Source organism: Vipera ursinii, assembly GCF_947247035.1.
Source record: "Vipera ursinii genome assembly, chromosome: 3".
NCBI lineage: Eukaryota > Metazoa > Chordata > Lepidosauria > Squamata > Viperidae > Vipera > Vipera ursinii.
In genome coordinates, this window is record NC_139516.1 from 17,900,152 (window position 1) to 17,924,178 (window position 24,027).

The following is a 24,027-nucleotide window of genomic DNA, read 5'->3' on the forward strand; positions in this document are numbered from 1 at the left end:
TGGATTGCTTCAGCAGGATTCTTGTTCTGTTATTATTGGTTTAGTTTACTTAAAAGTACTACCTGGATTGCTTTCTACCAAGACAGTTAAAGCAACTCATTTAAAACAAACATTCTAAAAACAAGGTCAATGGTATATAAAAGTTTTCAAAAGCAGGTCAATGTAATGCCAAAAGAGGGCAGTAAAGCTGACGATTAGTGTCAGGAGCTGAGCCGCGAGGTCATGAAAAAGGGGCACAAAGGAACATGGCAACATTAATGAGACTTTATTGTCGAAGCATCATCCCATTTGGAACAGAAACAGTTTTAAATAATAGAATCATAGATAAAGAGTGGCCAAGGCACAGCCATTCTTAAGAGATGGTAATCCAGTCACTGCTGACAACCACCAAAGAAAGAAAACTCATCATTATTATGTGTAAAGAATTCCTCTATCGAAGTGTTTTAACTACCATGTGGTTTCTCAACATTCACCTGAAATCAATATTTATTTATTTACTTTAAATATAGTATGCCCCCTCCCCACATCAGGAACTCTCAGCAACTAGCAAACAGCAGAATACTACCAATCAAAAAAATCCAAACCAGATCAAAACAGCAGCAAAGATAAATTGTCGTATCATGATAGATCTTCCACATGATAAGCATTAAAAGCCCAATGGTGCAAAATGTCTTGCCAAAGGTTACTAGGTTGTGGCCTTCATGCACCTTGTGGAGATATTCCATAGTGTGGTGATAACCACTGGAAAGGGTTCTTTTGGGGTTCTACCAGTGGTGGGATTCAGCCAGTTTGCACCAGTTCAGTAGAACCGGTAGCTAATTTTTTTGTTGCCTAGGCCCAGAATGGATTTCCAGAAAGGGCATTGACACAGAGAACCAGTTGTTCACATATTTGAATCCCACCACTGGGTTCCACTCACTGAAACCTCGTTGCATGAGGTACAACCATTTGGTCTAGTCCTCCATTGTGGATTCATCACTAGGTTTGAAAGATTAGGTTATTCCTCAGCCTGAGAGCATTGCACTGCTAGAAAATTCTTGACTCAAGTTGTGATAGCACAATAGCACTGTTACATCTACCTGTACTTGTCCAAGTCCAAATGTTTCTTGTTACCAAAATTAGTTGCTTAAGTGAGGAATGGAGAACTTTTATTACCATTATTCACTTCTGGGTATCATATTCCAGGAACAACTGGATGCCTACAAGTTTTAAATGGACTTACTCAATTAATGGCAGTAATAAGGATCATACTGGAAAATCTCTAAGAACCATTTTATGGCCCAGACTCTGTGAAGGGGTTCCCTCTTACCCTGAAACAAAGCCGATACAAGGCATGTTTACATGTGTTTTATTCTTCCACAGACAAAACTTTGTAATATTGGCAGCTGGAGCAGACTTCAATGTCAGTGATGAGATGACATCCTTTACTCCAAATAGAAGAAGCCAAATAAGTCAGGTTGTTCAGGATAGGCCAGGTAGCGTACGCTCTTTTGCCATCTAACAAACAAGTAAAAGCCATGAGCTACTCCAAGGCCCAACAATACTTTCCTGAGATCGTTGTCTCTCAAGCAATAGCAATAGCACTTAAACCTATATACCATTCCATGGTGATTTGCAGCACTCTCTGAGCAATTTACAAATGTCAGCATATTGCCCCCAACAATCTGGGTTTTACTAACCTCGGAAGAATGAAAGGCTGAATCAACCTTGAGCTGGTCAGGATCAAACTCCAGGTTGTGGGCAGAGTTAGCCTGCAATTTTGCATTCTAACCACCGCACCACCTCAGCTCCATGGCTCATGTCAAGTGATTCACATTTATGTACTATTTCTCTGAGAAGACTGGATGGCAATTGCTTTATAAGGGAAACAAACTGAATAAGAAGTTGACCCAGAAGGGAATTCTCAAAATACTGACTCATTCAGAGTCCTTTCAATCTTTTTATTTCAGGGTATTTGAGACAGACAGGCTACATGGATTCTGTACACTGTCTGCTCTGATTCTTAATCTATCCATGTGTCAGAAGCAGCAACTTAGAGATGCTTCATCTCAAAGGAAAAGGAATGTGTAAAATCACTGTAGAATATCCCATTAAGACAGAATAAAATTAAGTCATGCTCAGAATAAAATTCTGGGGCCGTTAACCATTTAACCCTGAGGTTGCCACCTTCTTTTTTTCTCCCATGAAGCCACAAACACCTATCCTAAAACTTTGAGGCAATATGAATGATAGGAACTTTCTGCAATTCAAAGATAGGGAGAAGACTGTGGTAAGCATCAAAAAAGGTTCAATGGTATAGTAGAAAATATGTTTTGCAATATTGGTGAATATGTTTTGCACATATAAAGGAAAAGATTCAAATCATGTCCTTTCTCTCATCATACTATTGTTTCTCTAGCGGTCTCCTCTGAATTTTCATCCTCACATTAATTGCAAGAGAAGGCATCATGAGAACATTCCTGACTTTGGGTTTTCTCAGACTCACAAGTATGGGGAGCCATGGAGGATTTAGAGTGACAGAATGAAGTACAGCAGAAAACCACAATGCCACTAATAGTCCAGGGGTGTCAAACTGCCAGCCTGCGGGCCGGATGCATCATGGTGGTGCCGTGCCCACCCCATTGCTGGCAATGGAAAAAAAGTCAGGATATGCCGAGGCACGTCACATGACGTTGACACCCCTTTTTTAGTCCATCTTGAATACATAGCAGAACAAAGAATTCACAAGGTTAATACTGTATGAAACAAAACTAGGACTGAATCTGGATGTTCTGCTTCAGATACCACGGATCCCCCTCCTCCCAGAAGGCAACAAGGAAAACAGGTCATGAAGAGGATGTGTAGTGTCCCAGACAATCTTGTGGACCCTGCTCAAGCAATGCTTATATGCTATGTCCTAGACCTAGATGGAAGGGAGTGAACTGCCAATAATCTTTTCTGCCATCCTCAACACTCTGCACCACCGTCCTGTCTGAAGCAGTGATCCTTCCAAACCAGACTGTAATGCTGTATGACAGGATGCTCTCGATCGTCCCTCCTCCATAGAAAGTGGTAACGACAGGGGAAGGAAGATTAGTCTTCAACAAATGCCAACCATCATTATGACATTGTTTGCACTTCCTGCAATTGGCCCCTCTGATTTACACTGCAGCCAGTTTGGTGTAGTGGTTAAGGCATCAGACTAGAAACCAGGAGACTGTGAGTTCTAGTTCCACCTTAGGATGAAAGCCAACTGGGTGACCTTGGGCCAGTCACTCTCTCTTGGCCCTGGGAAGAAGGCAGCAATGGCAAACTGGTTCCAACATATTACTGAGAAAATTGCAAGGGACTTGTCCAAGCAGTCACCAGGAATCGAGAGTGATTAAAAAGGTATTGGAAAAAAAATATTACATTACCACCTGATGATAACCAGGAACAGCACTTAGCCAACCTTGGTTGATATCAGGTGGTTAGTACTTGGAAAGTAAACCATCAAGAAATTATAGAACTAAATTGGAAAAGTGAAGATAAATTGTCAGGAGATCCATGCTAACCACGGGCAAGATCAGAGTTGGCAGAAAGCAGAACTAATACAGTAGTGGATAGTTTCACATTGTTGCCAGATTTCATTGCTCACACTAAAAAACCTGTCTTCAGTTACTCAGAAATTTTCTTTGCCTGCAAAAGACTTTTCTAAGTGATATTTTGAGTTTATTTTGTAAGAGGAGGTTTTTGCAATGGGTCTTGTTTCCTGTGACAACTGTTTCTATCACAGACTTCAGGTTCCCCATTTTTCCAAATATGAAAAAGCTTTTTTAGAAGGAAGTCTGTGAGGATGTCTTCTTTTGGAACATGCAGAGAAGAAAGCTGCGCAAGCTTTTTTGATTCAAAGGCAAAAAGGTGCTACAGAGCTCAAAACATATGAAGATAGTAGGTAAGGAAAACTGTAGCTGTTGTGTTGTCTTGGATAATATATATATTTGATTTAAGGAATTGGGGTTCTAGGGCTTCGCAGAAGGGTCTTGCTGCAGACCCCATTCGCCATGGAATTTCAACTGGCAGGGTCGAGAAGAAGACCCTTTTCTCCAGTGATTGACACCCTCAGGAATATCTTCCAAAAGACCTTAAAGACATGGTCTGCCAACTAGCCTGGGGCCCTGTGGGTGGTGTGGAATGATGGAGGTGGCTAATGGAGTAGAGAACACTCCACCCCTCCGTATGCAATTTGTGCCCTCCCTCTCCTTCCTGCTTAGGTTTATTTTAATTCAATTGTTAAATTTAAGATTTTATATATTGTTTTAATATTTTGTTCTGCATTTTATCCAATGTCTGTGAGCCAGTGAGATGGGCCTACATGTTTGAGAGAGAGAGAGAGAGAGAGATCATAGATAGATAGATAGATAGATAGATAGATAGATAGATAGATAGATAGATAGATAGATAGATGATGGATAGACAGATGATAGTCTCCAAAACACCTTTTTGCATATGAATATCAAGAACTGCTAGCCCTTGTGAGAAACCAGGGCTCACCAATGAAAGTCGGGACCTCTTGACCATCCTTTACTGTGCAAGTTCTCTCAAATGCAATTTTGAAAAGTAATTCTCTCTCATTAAATTAAAGGAGACTCTACAAAAAGAGCCTTGGTGGAGCAGTGGGCTAATGCCTCCTTAAGTAACACCAGCTGCCTGCAATTAGTGCAGGTTCGAGTCCCACCAGGCTCAAGGTTGACTCAGCCTTCCATCCTTCAGAGGCAGGTAAAATGAGGACCCAGATTGTTGGGGGCAATAAGCTGACTTTGTAATAATGCTGCTTGGGGGGGGGGAAGCCCTAATAAGCAGACATATACATAGAATGAAGGCTATTGCTAAGCACATTGATTTGTGCTTTAGATTGTAAGCCGTCCTGAGTCTTCGGAGAAGGGCGGGATATAAATGGGATTTTAAAAAAAAGATGCAGGAGAATTCTTCTATGGTGCAATAAGTATGAAATGTTCCCTTTTGTGCTTAGTCTAACAAAAATTGCAGTGGCTACCATTAGGGTGTGGGCTTCAGGTTCAGTGATAAGTGTTAATCTTCAGAATTCTGAGAGCTGTTTTAGGTCTATTCTGAAACCTGCTTGCAAAAGTTCTGGATGTTTGAACTATTCTTATTGAACCTAAAGACTGACTTCAATAAGGTTGTTACAAAGTAATTCTCTTCTTTTAACAAACTAAGTCTAAGGGGGGGGAAATGCAGAAAAATGCTTTTTTTGCTGCTCCATCTGCTTTGATACCTCAGAGCTTCTGTCGTTCCCTCACTTCCCATCCCATCTCTACAAGCCACATAAAACTAGACTGAGGGACATATATAGCCCTTGGGATACAGGCTTCCCAATTCTGTCTCAAGTTGTGAATTCCCCTTACATGCTAACTCAAGACTAATCATATGATCTCTCCACAAATTGTGCTGAGTAATGGATGAGGACAGATATAAGCATTCTAAGCAGTTCTTCTTCACCAACATCTAATCCCTTGGCATGTTTTACAGACAAGCTGACTACACTATTTCAAATTCTGTAACCATATTTCAGTAATTTTACAGTTCAATGCTTTATTCAAAACAGGACCTGCCCATTAATTTGGGCATATATTGTCATTCTCCATATTACATTACATTCTCCCCATCTTCTTGCACAAAGAACTTGGTTTTGGAATTACATGTGAATTAGGGATGGCATAGATGCTAGTCAATAGGTTGCCTCAAAACATGGATTTTTCACCCTTAGATAGGGGCTTGATGGTTCAGTGGTTAAAAATGCTATGGGTTTGAGATTCAAGTGCCGTGCAACGGGGTGAGTGCCCCAGCTCCTGCCCACCTAGCAGTTTGAAAGAATGTAAATGTGAGTAGATTAATAGATACCCCTTTGGTGGGAAGGTAACAGCCTTTGGCATATAGTCATGCTGGTCACATGACCAAAGAAAGTGTCTTTGGACAATGCTGGGTCCCTGAACCAAGAAACAGATTTATTTATTTATTTATTTATTTAATTTATATACCGCCCTTCTCCCGAAGGACTCAGGGCGGTTAACAGGGCAATACATAAAAACAAGTTACAAAAATTAAAAATTATTAAAAAGTAATTAAACAGTGCCCATAATAAATTAATACAGATTGAAAATTAAAATCCATTTATAAAATCCCACCCCGTCCCATCAGGCCAGGCCAGCTTGTTCAAAGAGATGGGTTTTAAGATCGCGCCGGAAGGAGCGGAGATTGGGCGCCATCCGGAACTCGACTGGAAGATGGTTCCATAAATCCGGTGCACCCACAGAGAACGCCCTCCCCCTGTGGGCCACCAGTCGGCATTCTTTGACCGGTGGCACCCTGAGGAGGCCCTCTCTGTGGGAGCGTACTGGGTGGAGGGAAGTTGACGCCAGCCGCAGGTGCTCCCCAAGGTATTCTGGACCCATGCCATGTAGGGCTTTGTAGGTCATTACTAACACCTTGAACCTCACCCGGAAGACAACTGGAAGCCAATGCAGCTCGCGGAGCAAAGGTGTGACATGGGAGTGTCGGGAAACTCCCAGTACAACTCTCGCGGCTGCATTCTGTACCAGTTGGAGCCTCCAAGTGGTCTTCAAGGGTAGCCCCATGTAGAGATGAGCAATGTGCCCTAGATGAGAGGTCCCCAACTTTTTGGGCACCAGGGATGGGTTACGTGGAGAAAGGTTTTTCCATGGACCAGAGTGTGTGTGGTTTTGTATGCTGCCTGCATCCCACAAATGGGGCTTTGCTTGTTCATGCAGACTGCTACTGGTCCATGGACCGGGGGCTGGGGACCCCTGCCCTAGAGTCAGACATGACTGGACAGGGAAATCTTTTTTACTCTAATAAGTCTTGCCCATTTGGGGGTCAAATAAGAAAGACAGGGAAATATTTATTGCAAAAAGATGTGCTATCAAACTGATTCCATACCTGATTAAAATGTTATATATATTTTTTATCTGAATATGAAAGGACAATATCCCAAAAGAAATGGGACATTGTAGCAAAAACAGTACCCCAATCAAGCTGAAGGCAAAATTTAAAAACATAACTTCTCTCTCTTACCAGGAATTGAAGCATAGGTAATATTTCCCTGATCTCCAAATTAAAACCTTCTGGAAGAATGAAAAAAAAGAGCACCATGAATGTTTGGAAGGGTACCAAAATAGAGTTTAAAGATAAGTCATATTTTGATGATGAATACATTGTTTCCTGTACGAAGGGAAAAAAAATCTACTTTAAATTCTTTGGGGCGGGGGAATCAAAACGATTTGACTGCACTGAAGGGAAACTGGGAAGTGTTAGATTCAGTATCAAGAAATAAAGATTACTAAATAGGATGCAGATATCAGATTAATGTTTGCATAATAATTTAATTTGAATACTTTTACACAACTCAATGTAAAATGTCCAAGCAGCAATTTAAAGTTGCAATCTTTTTCTCAATTAGCAAAGAAGAGCTACTGGCTACATTAGGACCTACCATTAGGTAAGTGTGCATAAAAATTACATTTAAAGCTGCAGTCATCCATAAAATATTGTGCGAAGCATTTTCTTTCCTTTTCCTACAGTCCTCAGTGAATTTTGTGAATACAGTAAAGTATAGGAAACTATTATATTGAATCGAGGGCAACATTTCGTATCTGATGCGTAGCAGATGTATTTATAATGGTATGCGGAAAAGATCTTGGGAGACTGGGCAAAGAGATGATGCCAATGGATAAGTCAGATAAGAGACAGTATGGCCTGCAGCTGGCTCGTGGATGGGACAAAAGACCCTCCCTAGTGTTCCCAGCTGTAAAACAGATATGTGGGAGTGGGCAGAGAGGAGAACTGTATTTCCAGACTTGAAAGATTCTGTTAATGTAGCTTTACAATAACGTAGAATTAACTCATCTGGTTATGATCCCTAACTTGGTTAATCCCACAATATTTTTTTTTATTTATTATTTTAATTCCATTTATATCCCGCCCTTCTCCGAAGATTCAGGGCGGCTTACAAGCTTAGCGGTAGCCTTCATTCTATGTATATGCCTGCTTATTAGGCATATTAGATTCCATTAATGACACAAATCACTTGTAGATATGCTAGCCATGTGAAGACGGCATGGGCAGTTTTGATACACACCATGGGAGTTATAAGAGTCGAGAAGGAACAGAACCACTAACTTAGCTTCAGACCATCTACATCTCTATTGCTAACATGCAGCAGTCTCTATTAAAAGAAGAGAGCTGATAGTTTAATATATATGCAAACTATTTATTTATTTATTTATTTATTTATTTATTTATTTATTTATTTATTTATTTATTTATTTATCTAATATGCTTTGTCTCAGAGGCTAAATAGGGATGCAGGTATTCTGTTGCAAAAATATATATCCTGATAAACTGGCATATGGATACACAGGGAACAGAAACCTTCCCCAGTTAGGTTGTGATCATACAAAGGCCCACAACCCCCCAGAGAAGAATTCTGTATGGGAGAACACAGAGGGACATTCAGGTAAACCAATGTTTCTCTTCCCCCCCCCATAAATTTCTATTTGTAGAACTCTCTGGTGCAGCTTCTACAAGCTAAAGAGCTCTATTAGATACATTCCATAGTGCTTATTCATGTCAGTATATATAATTCATGGGCTGATTTGTTGAGAGAATAGCTGGTTTAAAAATGGCTGCCCCAATTTTTGAAATCAGGTCAAAAAGTGATAGCTGCAGTATTCAATTCAGGGACTAGATTTTGATATGTACAGTTTCCATAGCTGATCCAGAAACGGGGCTAAGAAATGAAACTCACATTTCATCCTTTATCACTTCATTGGGATGGTCACACAGATGCATTGCAATCTTGGTTATAAGCTTAGTATGCAAATGTCCCTTATTATCCTCTTCCCCCACATTAACCTACAGTATTCTAAGTATTTAATTTATACGCTCAGGGATTAAATCAATACTTCATTAGAAACACTCAGAAATCAGAAAATTGTCACCACTGGATTGGGAGCAATGGAAATGATCCTTTACAGGCCTTGGCCTGATTTCATCCTTATGAATATGGTTTCTACCTGATCAGCTTTCGAACTGTCTTAGGACTTGGCTAAATTATACCAGCTCAAGAGACTTGGACAGGAAAGTTACATCTAGATGCCAAGGTGATGGGCACTTTAGAAATGAGATAGATTGGATAGATTAGATAGAAAGACAGGCTTAAATGTCCTACTGAGCATTCGTTTGTCTGACAGCCTGGAAAGTGCCAGCATTCCCAGGATTCAAGTGGAAATAGAAAATTGCATTTCCAGTGTAAAATGCACCGTGTGCCTTGATAATGTCAGTTGTATTATGTAAAAGCAGAATTGGTTAAATCCCAGAACCATCTGAAATACAATAAGAAAAACTGAGTAAACTCTGCACAGGCAATCCACCAAAAACCACCACAGAATTCTTTTTCCTCCCTCTTGATTATCAGTGAATTAGTAAAGTGATATTGTACACACACAGTACACACGTTGACACATTATTTTTTCTTTGCTGTAGCCACAGTGCAAGCCACACACACTGTGGCCACACTGTCCATCTTTCCCTGCCGTTGTACTAACATATTTTTCTTTACGATATCTAACACTTCTATCTTTCTGGACCTGTCAAAGCTGTGAAATTTCTTGTTGTTTAACTTTTATTTCCAATGCTTTGTTTTTAAGGTCTCCCTCCCTCCTTTTCCCTTTCTCCTTCTTAGGCCCTATGGAAATTTTTGAGACTGTAGTGCCCATACAATTGTAAGGCACTAGTCTAGGAAAAGTTGTATTAAAGAGGAAAATAATAATAATCCAAAAATAGATTATAGCAGTAGTCCCCAACTTTTCTGGCTTAACGGCCTGGCATGGGTGGGGGAGACGGGATGGTTCCCTTTGAGTGGGAGGCAGGTGAGGGGAGCTTCACACACAAGTACAAGGACCACAATTTACACAAAAGGAAAGCCTCATGCGTGTGAACATGCTTGCCTGCTGCTCATGTGTCCCGTTTCCAAACAGGCTACAGCCCAGTAGTGGGCCAGGCCCTGGGTGTTGGGGACCCCTGGATTATAGCCCAAATACATTAATCCTACATATGAACCTTGATCGCTTGATAGCAGCCTCCAGAGTTTAGCAGGAGACTTCCCCAGCTCTGCTGGAGATGCTCAGGTTTGAACCTGGAATTTTTTTTTGCAAAGTTACTACTTTGCCAACAAGCCAAAGTTGAGTAATACATTTATGTCTCTGTCACGGGGCTTTTGTGCAACTAGACAAATTCATGGATGACTGGGCTATCAGTGAGAATTAGACTTGATAGCTGGAAAAGAACCTTCTAACTCACAGATAGCACAATTTAAATACCTGCTGTTGGAGAGCAATGGTAAAAAATGATTATTATCTTCTTGTCCAGCTTGTGATCTCCCAGAATGCATCTGTTTGGCCCCTATAGAAAACAAAATGATAGACCACATTCTCCTCTCCTCCCCAATTTTTTTTTTGGTGGTCCTGTATGACTTTTCTTATCAAACATTGGACCTTACTGGCACATTTATAAAATCAGCATTGACATTAGCCAGAAACTTCTACAGTGCGTAGAACGCGAAAGTTAACACATGCCAGGTTGGCCTTTTCAGGTCTTGGGCCTCTCCATAACAACAATAATAAAATATGCCAATAAGGTTTTCTTTTTTGTTAACTCAGCCTAGAACCTGTGACATTTCGTATCAATGTCTCTTTGGAGATTTGGAACACATTGCCTCTTTCATTATTATACACTAATTTAAACTTTTGGATGTGTGGATGCAGTTTCTGGGGATGATGACAAATAGCCATGAATGTCACCTCCTAACCTTCTGTGTGCCCAGAACATTATGGATTGTACAGGAATGACCTGTCTCTATAGATATCACATTTAGCTCTTGGAAAGTGATTTTTTTTTGCAAGTCCAGCTATACATAAGCTTATCATTAGCTGTTGACCCAGATTATGCAACTGAGGTTGGCCCCCTCCTTGTTACACTTCAGAACATTTCCTTTTACCCAGTGGGTTCAGGCTGTGATGTGTGTGTTTGCACGCACCTTTGAGTCAGTCTTGATGCCTGGCAATTGCAGTTTACTCCTGCAGTTTACTTGGAAACATTTTCAGAAGAGATTCCCTTTGTTGCCTTCTTCTTAGAGCTCAGAGAGAAGGACTGGGCCAAAGTCATCCAGCTGGTTCCATGCCTAAGGGAGGTCTAGAACTCCCAGTCTCCTATTTTCCAGCCTGATGCCCGAACCACTTTACCAAACTGACTATCACCCAGCTCATTTAGAGTTTTAAAATTCATTTTTCAAGGGTTTATTCAGTGAGTTTTAATAGTTTTAACTATATATGAACATCTACCTGCCTCTGATGAGTCCTCAAAGGACTTGCAGGAGACAATAGAATCCTAACCAGTAGTTTGGGTGACCATTTCTCCTAAAGAAAACACAGACTGAACCTACTCCTCCAGATCCTTGAGTGGCACCTGAGATTGTTGAAACAAAGATGGACTAATTGCTTTCACCTCTTCTCATTGGCTGCTGCAAGTCCTGATTCTGAAAAAAATAGCAAATCTTTCTCATTTAAGGCAGAGAGACAGTAAGCTGGAGCACACAGGAATGAGCAGGGCACTGTATATATATATTTCAAAGATACAAATAAATAAGCATATTCGAACTATCACACTGGAAATGATGAGGTTTTAAATAGTCTTAAAAGTCTGGAGATAGTTTGACTCAAAAATCCTGTAGAAGGAGAGCAGGAGAAACAGGCTGGAAGTTGCCAATTAACCATCACTTTCTAACTTGCAAGTGAGCAAGTACACAGCTGAACCGGTTATTATTTTCCCCACTATGGTATGTTATCTTTAAATTTAAATTATAGTAATTTCGTCTATACTTGCTTCGACACAGATAAGTTAGCATATGTAATTTTTGTGTGATGTTTTCCCTCTTTTTGTTTGATGAACATCCTACCTCTGAATAATTATTTCAAACACTGAATCGACTAGTATACAGTAAGAAGACTTTTGACAAGAGATGTCTTTTACAGTGCTCCACCTTTCAATTACAAAGCTACTTTTATTATCCTGAAATGAATGCAAATCATGACATACAAGAACTGAAAGAACATATATAGACCATTTGGACTCATTTCCTTCCCTCATCAACTCTACTGGAGATGAATCCATATCATATACACTTAAATTATCTGAGGGAACACCTGCTGCCAGCATCAAGCTCCCTTCTTCCAGTGCACTCCCACAGGGAGGGTCTTCTCAGGGTACCGCTGGTAAGAGACTGCCGGCGGACAACACCCAGGGATAGGGCCTTCTCAGTGGGTGCGCCTGCCCTTTGGAACCAGCTGCCCGTGGAGCTTAGGACCGCCCCCGACCTCCGTTCGTTCCGCCGGGACCTGAAGACCTGGCTCTTCGAGCTCTCTGGCCCAGGCTGAGAATTTTAATTTTAATTTTAAATTTAACTGGGGTTTTATTTGTTCAGGGATGGATATATATTTTTAATCTGTTTTTAACTTTTGTATTTTTTGTTTTAATCACCCTGTAAACCACCCTGAGTCCTTCGGGAAAGGGCGGTATATAAATATAATAAAATAAATAAATAAATAAATAAATGCAAACACATCAGGCTGGTTCAAGGAACATGAATTTTGATCCAGATATAAAGAGTAAGTTTGTCAAGGAATAGTAGATAATAGGGGAAAATATTTTATGCTTTTCTACTTCCAATGAATGGTAAAGTACCCATCTTGATTCTTCTATACCTCTCTTATTTATTTTAAAAAGAAGACCAAATGAGTGCATTGAACTTTGAAGAAATGGGATAGAAATCCTATTGATGCCTCTGAACTTTGCTCTTGGAGAAGACTCCTGAGAATGCCATGGTTATTCAATAAAACATACAAATGGATGATCAAATGAATTGAATTAGAGTTCTCACTCAAGGAAAAATGACCAAGCTTAAATTTTCTTACTTTGGGTAAGACTTAGGTCTATAGAGAAGTTTATTATTCTGAGAAAAGTAGAAGAGAAGTAAAATATATTAGGTGTATCCATTCTTAGACTTAACCACTGAAATCAGCCTGATACGTCAGTTGTAAATCAGTTGAATCTGTGGATATTTTTGTAAACATGACTAATTATGGAATGTAAACCTTTGACTAGTTTGGCCTGTTGTCTTGGTCATAAGTCTGAATTTCATATTACCCTCTAACTAACTGAATATCTCTCAACTGCAGCAGAGGCATATCTGGATAGGACAAAAGAAAGAGATTTCTTAGTAGAGCTCGTGTTTTGTTCTTGCTTAGAGGACCTTTATTGAAATGGAAGAAAACATTTGTAACCCATCATAAGTGGGAAACAAGATGTCCCACAGTGACATTGTTGTCACTGGGCATGTCGATTCTGGCAACTCCATTACCACCTGTTATCTAATTTACAGGAGGCATTGACAAGAGAACCATTGAGAAGTTTGAGAAGGATCCCTCTGAGATGGTTAAAACAACCATCAAGTATGCATGAACATTGGAGAAACTGAAGACAGTATGGGAATGTAGTAATTCATAATTCACACTGGAAATTTGAAGTGTGCAAATGCTATGTTATTATCACTGGAGGTCACAGACACAGAGATTACATCAAAAACATGATAACTGTTACTTTCTAAGCTGACTGCACTGTTCCTGCTTGCGTTCTTAAATTTGAAGCAGGCATTTTCCAAGAACAGCCAATCTGTGAGTATGCCATTCTGGTCTATATTCTAGGTATAAAACAGCTCAGTGTCAATACCAGAAAAGATATGAAGAAATAGTAAAAAAAACACCATATTTTTCTTTTTTTAAAAAAACTAGCTACAGTACAGATACAGTGGCTTTTATACCAGTTTCTCTCTGGAAAAGAGATAAAATGTTGAAGCCTCTCTCTAATATATCCTAGTTTAAAGGGCAAGAGGTAATTCGTAAGGATGTCGGCAGCAAATCGTTACTCTGGAATCCCTACTTACTAAAGGCTTAAAGTCTTATTTGGGAAGGATGGCATTCACTCCATAGGCATTTCAATTTTAGAAGATGCTATCACTTGCTTTGGTTTGTTTTAAAATGTTCATTAGATAGTTCTATAATTTTTGTGTATGTTTATATTTGAGCGTTATTCCCTTTTTGTCTTTTAAATATTTTAATTTTATATTGATGTTAAATGTAACCCAACATAGAATCATAGCGCTAGAAGGAACCTTGGAGGTCTTCTAGTTTAACCCCCTGCCAAAGGCAGGAGTCCTTATTCCATTCAGGTCAAATGGTTGTTGTTATGTACTGAGCTTGTGGTACCACACCACGTGAGCCAACGGCTCCCTTGAAACCTAGACAGACCATCTCCGGCCTTGCAATTGGTTAACCTTGGTGGGAAGCACTGGTTCCATTCTATTGGCTGCTGCTAGAGGGTTGGACTGTATATATATATAGTGGCTGGGCACGGCCCGGGTTAAGCTCTGTCATAACTAATAAAGAATGTGTTGCTCTCTGAACAACCGTGTGTCTTCATTCCGACTCACCAGAGCCCATGACATAACAGTTGTCCAATCTTTTTTTTTTTTTAAACTTCAAGTGATGGAGCACCCACAACTCCAGGAGGTAAGCCATTTCATTGACTAATTGTTCTCACTGTCAGGAAATTTCTCCTTACTTCCAGGTGGAAGAAAAGATTCCACCTTGTGCTTCTTATGGTCACACACACACACACACAGTGCATAAAGGTTTTGAATAAAAAAAGAGACAGATATAGATATAGATTGGTAGATTAGGTTAGGCTTAATTAGATTAGGTTAGATTAGATTAGATTATATCATATTAAAGGACAGACAGATAAATTATTTGTTATTCCCTCTGTTTTTTAGGAAAATTATTAAGATGCTGGAACGTTGCCTTATGCTTCAGGCAAACATGAACTTCAAATCTTCTTTAAAAATCCTCTCATTTTGAATAATAGGTAAACCAGTGGTTTATGCCTGCCCAATGGCAAACCAGTTCATTGCTCCAGCTAATCAAATGTACAAATAATCTGTCTTCTCCAGCATCCCCTGTATTTCCCCATTCAAAATGACAGCGCTTTATGAGCTATAGTTATGCCCATAGTTTAAGTCACAATTAAATTCTGCCTAAAAGAAAAGTGAAAGTAAATCTCTTGATGAAGACATCCATATGAATTTCAAGGAAGGTTAAAGAACTTTAGTAAGATGGCAAGAATATATTTTACCCATGTGTGGAATGGCCAATATCAGGGATGAGTACCTGTAATCTGACAATGATTAACTCCCTCCGCTTATAAAAAAGAAGAAGGAAAAAAAGGGTCAACTATTTTCTATAAATCTGCACTGGCATAAATTACCAAAAATATTTGGAGCTAGTTCACAATTAATTCATATTTATCTTAAATATAGAAGGCAAATGGGTCCTATACTGTAGTCTCAAAATGAAAACAAACAGAAGTTCAGAGTTTCAGAATCCATTAGCAAATTTCAAAGCTACAGAGGTTGTAGGTTAAATAAAGTCTCCTTTAAGACAATTCCTGGTAATTTTATGGACACATCCATGCACATTTTTGGCAGCAAAACAGAATAGTTTGCCATTGCCTTCTTCTGCATTCTTAATTTTCTAGTCAAGTCTATAAGGGCTAAGGAAGATCCAGCTAAGTTTTTTTTTAGATCAACCAAGGCAAGCTAGATGCTCCAATAGATTAGATTGGGCCAGAAATACAGCACATCTGCCCAGCACAGAATCAAACACAAAATTGTACTCTCTAACACAGGTGTACCCAACTCCCAGAACATGGATTGGTACCAATCTGTGGCCTGTTAGGAACCAAGTTGCACAGCTGTAGGTGATTGGTGGGTGAGCAAGCAAGTATTTGCAGCTGCTCTCCAGCACAAGCATCACCACCACAGCTCCACCTCAGATCATCAGGCATTAGATTCTCATTGGAGCATGAACCCTACTTTAATTGTGCATGTGAGGTTGCATGCTCCACCTTCCCCCTGCCCATTCTGTGGAAAAACTCTTCCACAACACCAGTCCCTGGTGCCAAAAAGGTTGGAGACTGCTGCTATAGTAGTCCAATGTCATTAAACTGGAGCCAACAGTAGCTGAGGCAGCCAAAAAAGCCAATGCAATCCTAAATTGCATTAACAGAGGGATTGAATACCAATCTATAAACAGAGGTACTAATACCAATCTGTAAAGCCACACCTAGAATACTGCATGCCATTTTGGTCAGTATACTATTAAGAAAGACGTTGAGACTATAGAAAGAGTGCAGAGAAGAGCAACAAAGTTTATTAGTGGCCTGGAGGCTAAAATATATGAAGAATGTTTAAAAGAACTAAGCATGGCTAGTTTAGTGAAGAGAAGGACCAGGGGTGACATGATAGCAGTGTTCCAATATTTGAGGGGCTATCACAAATAGGAGGGGGACAATCTATTTTCCAAAGCACCTGAAAGCCAGACAAAGAACAATGAATGGAAACTGATTAAGGAGAGATTCAACCTAGAAACCTGACAATGAGAGCAATCAACCAATGGAACAGCTTGCCTTCAGAAGTTGTGGGAGCTTCATCACTGGAGGCTTTCAAGAAAAGACTGGACAGCCGCTTGTCAGAAATGGTATAGGATCTCCTGTTTGAGCAAGGGGTTGGACTAGATGATCTATAAGATCCCTTCCAACTCTGTTATTCCGTATTCTAACTTTGCTGCCGTGAACATCCTACTCTCTTAGACAATAAGCATGCTTGAAAAAAATCATGTCTGCAGATTCTGATGTAAACTTAGCCTCACATGACAATTTATTCTATCAGCTATCCATCATATGGAGATATGCATGTAGGGATAATACAGGTACTCTTCGACTTACAACAGTTTGTGTAGTGACAGTTCAAAGTTACAAAGTTATGACCTTTTTTTAAACTTATGACTTTTCCAGCTTCCTTATGATCATGTGATTAAAATTCAGATGCTTGGCAACTGGTTCATATTTATGACTGTTGTTGTTTCTCGAGGTCCTGTGACCACCTTTTGAGACCCTCTGACAAGCCAAGTCAATGGGAAAGCCAGATTAATTTAACAACTATGTTACTAACTTATCAAATGTGGTGATTCACTTAACAACTGAGGCCAGAAAGGTAGTAAATTGGGACAAAAATTCACTTAACAAATGTCTCACTTAACAACAGAAATTTTGGGCTAGAGTTGTGATCGTATGTATGCTGAGGACTACTGTAGTTATTTAGAAAAGGATACTTAGAAATCATGCAGGTTCACCAATATCGAAATGCATATTTATACTGGAATTTTCATCTACTTTTTTAAAAATTCAAGTTGGTGTAGAAATCCTACAGGGCAGACCTCTAGCTGATGACACCCACATAATATAGAAAGCAACAGAACCATCTGCCCTTGTTCTGAGTATCTGTTCCAGAATTATGATGCAGGGGTTTTTTTTGTTTTGTTTTGTTTTGCCCTTTTTCTCCATCCCAAAGTTAAAGCTCTGAATATGAGACTCTCATCTTCTACTCATCTCTCTTGCTTTGAACAATATGAGTTTACTTCTGTTTTTACTTGGTAAACCACATTCTGAATGGCTTACTGTATCACAAGAATTTCTATAATAACATATGGCAAAACATTTCTCTAATAATTTGTCTTTACACAAAGGGGGGGAAAAAGAGTCCAACCAACCAAAAACAGTACCATAAAAACAGAATAGAGAGGCAAGTTAAGATAGGCAAGAAAATGGTAAGTGAGCACCTGTCCAGCCTAGACGAGTTCAAATCACCAGGACCAGATGGATTATACCCCAAGGTTCTCAAGGAACTGGCAGATGTGATCTCAGAACCACTGAACTACATTTTTCAAAGATCCTGGAGCACTGGGGAACTACCAGAGGACTAGAAGAGAGCTGATGTGATAGCAGTGTTCCAATATCTCAGGGGCTGCCCCAAAGAAGAGGGAGTCAAGCTCAGTGGCATAGCATGGGTTGTCAGCACCCGGGGCAAGGCAAGTAATTTGCACCCCCTAACCGCACGCCTGGCACCCCCCCCTCCACAGTGGGTGGCGACCCGGCGGCTCGGATCGGATTCGCACAGCCAGCACTGCAGTGAGAGAGAGTGAGTGAGCCAGGCAGAGAGCTGTGAGTGCGAGCGCACCCCCCCCAGATGTTGCGCCCGGTGCGGCCGGCCCCCCCTGCACCCCCCACGCTACGCCACTGGTCAAGCTATTCTCCAAAGCACCTGAAAGCAGGACAAGAAGCAATGGATGGAAACTAGTCAAGGAGAGAAGCAACCTAGAACTAAGGAGAAACTTCCTGACAGTTAGAATAATTAACCAGTGGAACAACCTGCCTCCAGAAGTGGTGAATGCTCCAACACTGGAAGTTTTTAAGAAGAGACTGGACAGCCATTTGTATGAAATCGTATAGGGTTTCCTGCCTGAGCAGTGGGTTGGACTAGATGACCACCAAGGTCCCTTCCAACTTCTTCTTCTTCTTCTTCTTCTTCTTCTTCTTCTTCTTCTTCTTCTTCTTCTTCTTCTTCTTCTTCTTCTTCTTCTTCTTCTTCTATTATTATTATTATTATTATTATTATTATTATTATTATTATTATTATTGCCAGATAGCAAAATACAAAAGGTTTTTTTATTTTTTTCCCTTGCCCCCACAGCTTCAACTGGGGCACTCAAGAATGATTTTGATTTCAGGGAAGACCTTTTTATCACAAATAAATACCGTTGTCTCTGTCCCTCCCTGGTTTTCTTTTATAACTTAATCCCACTTGGACCTGCAGAGAAATAGATTCAAAATGGATGTCCAAATTCAAAATCCAACATGTTCCATCAAGTTTGCTCAGTTTTGAATTATCCAGCTCTTTTGAGGTTTCAGCCAAATGTGATGTACACCCTGGTCTCTGGACCTCTTCAGAGGCAGGAACAATCTTTAGAGCTGCAGTTAGTCATATCTCTGTCCTCTTATCTCAAAAGTAAATCAACCAGAAAGAGGAACCTGTCCATTGTCCTTTTTTCCCTTTGAAACAAGGTTCTTTTTGGGTTATGTTACCAAGTACGAATAAAATACTCTACATATAACACAGGGGTTTCAAGGTGTTCAAAAGCATGGTTAAAAAAAGCCTGAGCAGAATGATTCAAAATAGAAACAAGAGATGCTAGACAGCAAAGATGTAACCTAACTCTAGGAAAACCTATGAATTTCTCTGCAAAAAACAAAAAACAAAAAACCCACAAAACAACCACTTAGGCATGAAGCCGATCTGAATAGACCTCCTTCAAAGCCCATGTCAGCCTAGTACATTTGTAATCCACCACAGCTGGTTTCTCCATAGTAAAAGATACATAAAAATAGTTTCTATTTTTTTCCTTTCAAAGTCGCACTTTTGTATTCTTTGTTTTCCTCACCAACACTTCTGTTTCTAAGAGATTTGGGAGATTTATTGTTAAATGCTCACTTTATAACAGATAATCTAGCTCCCTTTAGAATTTCAGCTTTAAAACTAATGCTCCACCTTTTTTTTTTTTTGAAATGCAAAAATAGGGAGTTAGAAACAAACATTCTGTCAGTCTCACAGACACACACACTTTCAATGCACTATGTTAAAAGTACTCTGTTTAAAACAGCCTTTGTTGTAAATTTCTGATTGTGTCATTTTCAGTAATGTTAAAAAACAGCAATGGAAATATTCATGTGTTAGACAGATATACAAAGATTTCTACATTGATTTTAAATGTTCTCTGTAAAATATGACCAATTGCATTTACCTTTTAATCAGGACTTATAAATGTCCATCTAAAATTTTATGCCAGATTTTGGGAAGTCAGAGCAGGTTACTCTGTTTATTCTAATATTTCTATAAATCTAAAATTAAAATTCATTGTGCTGAATCTGTTGGAAAGGCAAAGCCATGGCAAATTTATATTGCTCTATGGTTTTACATACTGTATATGCTGTACGTTTCAAAAAGAAACATTCAAGTGTTAAGGACATCATTTCATATTTGGACAAGTAAAAATGTCAGCATATTTTAATTCAGTTTGTGACTTAAACGAGTAAGTTTTCAACATACTGCCACAGATTGTAATCAGCTATTTTTAAGACCTAGAGAATTACCTCTTGTTTCTAGCAATTTTCCACTTTGGAATAATTCTCAAATATTATTATGTAAGTTTATTTGGGCAGTAATTCGGGATGAGCAGTTTTGTTAATTTAGCTTTCTTCTATATTCAAAATCTGTAAAGCTCAGTTCTTCCTTTATTAAGAAAACTGGATATGGGGGTATGTCATTTTTTTAAAAAAAGGAGCAAAAGAAATAGTTATGCATCAAAACCTGTGAAAAGTCATTTGTTTTACTATTCTCAGCATGCTGATAAAGATGAGAATACACACGCATATCTGTGCGCACACACACATGTGCGCGCACACACACACACACACAGATGTAAAGCTAAATCAGCATTAGAACTTTATTTGAATACCTATCAATTGCATATTTAGAGATTTAGATCTGCATTTTTAACACCTAAGCCACTGAGTCTTTCTCTCATACGCTATTTACATCTGTAATTTCTTCTGTTGCATTTGCAAAGGAATGTCTCAGAGCAACCCATTTCTGCTGTGAGATGCCTTCCAATAAATAGAAAAGGAAATTATTTTGAATGTCTGCAATTTACATCACTCCCCATTAGCAACTGGGAGGGGAGATGGTGTCTGTGTGTGTATGTGTGTGTGTGTGTGTGACAGAATGAAAGGGTTCTAGATACCTAAAAGTAAGGCTCTCTTTTCATATGTTCATATTTTATCATTTTAAGAATGCTACCTCTCCCTTCTGTTTGGCAAAGGGAATTTGCAGGAAATGCAGTTTTATTTAATAATGTCCTTTAGACAAAAATATACCAGAACAATTCACAGCAACAATTTCCCAGTACTGTATAAAGGTAAAGGTAAAGGTTCCCCCGCACATGCGTGCTAGTCGTTTCCGACTCTAGGGGCCGGTGCTCATCTCCGTTTCATAGCCGAAGAGCCAGCGTTTGTCCGAGGACGTCTCCGTGGTCATGTGGCCGGCATGACTAGACGCCAAAGGCGCACGGAACGCTGTTACCTTCCCACCATAGTGGTCCCTATTTTTCTACTTGCATTTTTACGTGCTTTCGAACTGCTAGGTGGGCAGAAGCTGGGACGAGTAACAGGCGCTCACTCTGTTACGCGGCACTCGGGATTCGACCCGCCAAACTGCCGACCTTCTGATCGACAAGCTCAGCGTCCTAACCCACTGAGCCACCGCGTCCCTATAAGTACTGTATAGTTGCACCATTAAAATATTTTTATAATACATAATAAAATTAGAGCAGTCTCAAACTCAAATAAGCAATTCAAAGACAATACTTAGCAATAATGTCTTAAGTATTAATTATAATTTAAATGGCTACAAGAATCAACTTAACTTTAGGGGGTTCCTAAAATACAACGTATCTGCAAGAGGATGCCAAAAATGAAAATGACTTCTCTTAGCATTATCAGTGCTCCACATCCAGACATTTTAAGCTCTGTTCTGAACCATATTCACAGTGTACTATACAAGGCAAAAGTTGTATGATAAAAATTTGCTGGATCAGATGGGCTGGCTGTGTATTTTGTCTCCAGCCACCTCTAATATAAACCCAAACCCGGCATATCTCTTGCGCTCAATATTCAGAAATATTTTTCCTTGTGAAGATAAATATTGAGTTTAATTTATTTATAACAGAAACTGTTGATACTGACTGAATAGCAATTTGGCAAGGCCACTTTTGCCAGTGCAGATCACCTCATTGGAATAGGGAGAACAAAACTACCGCTAAGTATTGTTCTAATTCTGATTCTCCACTGAATGCTATCGGGTTCTCTGATATCAGTCAAAAGCATTGTCAGAGTATAAACTACTTTATATTGTATCTAGTCAGGGCACTGAGCTGCCATGGTTTTGGTATTTCCCAAACCTATCTAAAGAAGCCATGGAACCCAAGACCTATTACAGGTAAGCATATGCTTGTTTATAGGCTAGACTGGGAAGTCCTTTCAAGGAGAAGACAATAAAAAGCCACTTCCACACACTTGCAAAGAACATTGCATAAACATGTCCTTCCAAGAACAAGTGTCAGGATGTAACTCCATTTAGTTGAGCATGAAAAAGGTTAAAAATGGAAAACCCATAGGAAATCCTAAGGCCAGGATTTGAAAAACCTCTCAAAGATGACAGCGGCAAACAAACCACTTAAAAAAAACTGCATAGATGTGTCCATCAAGCCACCAGAAATTGAGCTTAACTATAATTGAGAATATAAAATGGGAGCAAACCCCTCTGCTGATGATTTTATCTAGTTTGGGTAAGGAAACGTGTGCAAGAAAACAACCAAGGACCCCTCATTTAACCCTGAGCTACAAATATTCTCCTTTATAGGAGCTTAACTCAAAAACATTTTACTTTATGTGCTATCACTGAGCTATGTCTGTTCCTCTGTTGCACATGGTATTTGCATTATATTTGCATATGCTGATGATATACCACCTTATAGTCATATCCCTTGATGGTGATGTCCCATCTTGTCCTTTTCTCTAACTCTGCAAGTTGCTTCCTCTTGAGATTTGGCAAAGCTTTATAAACTGCGTCTAATGCACGTGTAACATAAAGCAAAGAATTTTTTTAAAGACACTTGCTGAAGAATGAACAAAACCATATTTAGTCTAGACAACTGAAAATGTATGATACACAGAAACACACAGACATGCAGACAGAGCATTTTCTTGCATTTAGCTCCTAAAAAGAGAAAAAGTAAGACAATCATGGAAATTATACAAATGTTTTAAGGAACTGAAAAGTTTATTTCACTTCCAATTAGAACATCTTAGGCAGCACAATACTATATCTACTGAACTGGGAGCGTGATTCACTAAACAAAAAGCAACGTTCTTCTTAGCAGACATATTCAAGACTGTGTTAATACTACTGTCATTACTGAATCTGTACAAATTTGAATCTCTGAAGTTACTTAACACTCTTTCAGATTGCTCTATGAAGCCAATTGGATTTTTGCCTGGGCTGATTTATTTTCCACATAGGAAACACTAATTAGGCAATAAAAACATTTTATTTTCTAAATGGAGACTGAACATATTCATCATTTAATTGATGTAAACAAAGAAATATATTAAATCATTACAGATTTCTAACTAACTATGCTAGTGTATACAATCCAAAGATCCACAATCCTAAACCAAAGCTGGTTCTTCACTTCAGAAAACACCCCAAAAATTCTGATTGTCATGGAATCCCCATCCAATTCAAATGCTGCCTCTTGAGGAATTCCCTGAAGCCCCACCTTTTTTCAACAGTTCATTGTAACCACCATCTTGATTTTTCTGTTGATGTTTCCTGTGGATGCTATTGAGATACACCGGTCTATTTAAAACCATGCTAACCACTACTAGGGACTTGGATTATTTTAGTCTCCTTTTTCTACAACAGAAGCTGTGATGTTTACCTTCAGCAGGTACCTTACTTTTTATATCTATATTTATATCATTTGTATTTATCTGTTATCTCTATCATCTATCATTGGTCTGTCTGTCTGTCTTTCTCTCTCTCTCTTTCTTTTTCTTTCTCCCTTTTCTCTTTCTCTCTTTCCTTTTTTCTTCCTTTCCTCTTTTTTCTCTCCATCTTTATCTCTTTCCTTTCTCACCTATCTATCTGTCTGTCTGTCTGTCCGTCCATCCTCAAATATGTGCACATCTATTGTTCCACCAACCAGCTCAAAAATATTCCACCAATTAACACCAACTAATCAAAAACTAATTGTCCTTATTTTGGGGGGTGGGGGTGGGAGGGGAAGGACAGGAACAAAATAAATATCACTCCAGGATACTCCATATTTCTTTGTTGGAACAATGTTT

General features: G+C 39.3%; 1 protein-coding gene across 1 annotated transcript in view; it reads right to left on the reverse strand.

Annotated features, from left to right (window-relative positions):
* The window catches only part of TSHZ2 (teashirt zinc finger homeobox 2), a gene marked incomplete at its 3' end in the record, with an annotated part of 262,393 nt that overhangs the window by 223,481 nt on the left and 14,885 nt on the right, over positions 1–24,027 (reverse strand). The gene's annotated exons all lie outside the window — the stretch shown is intronic.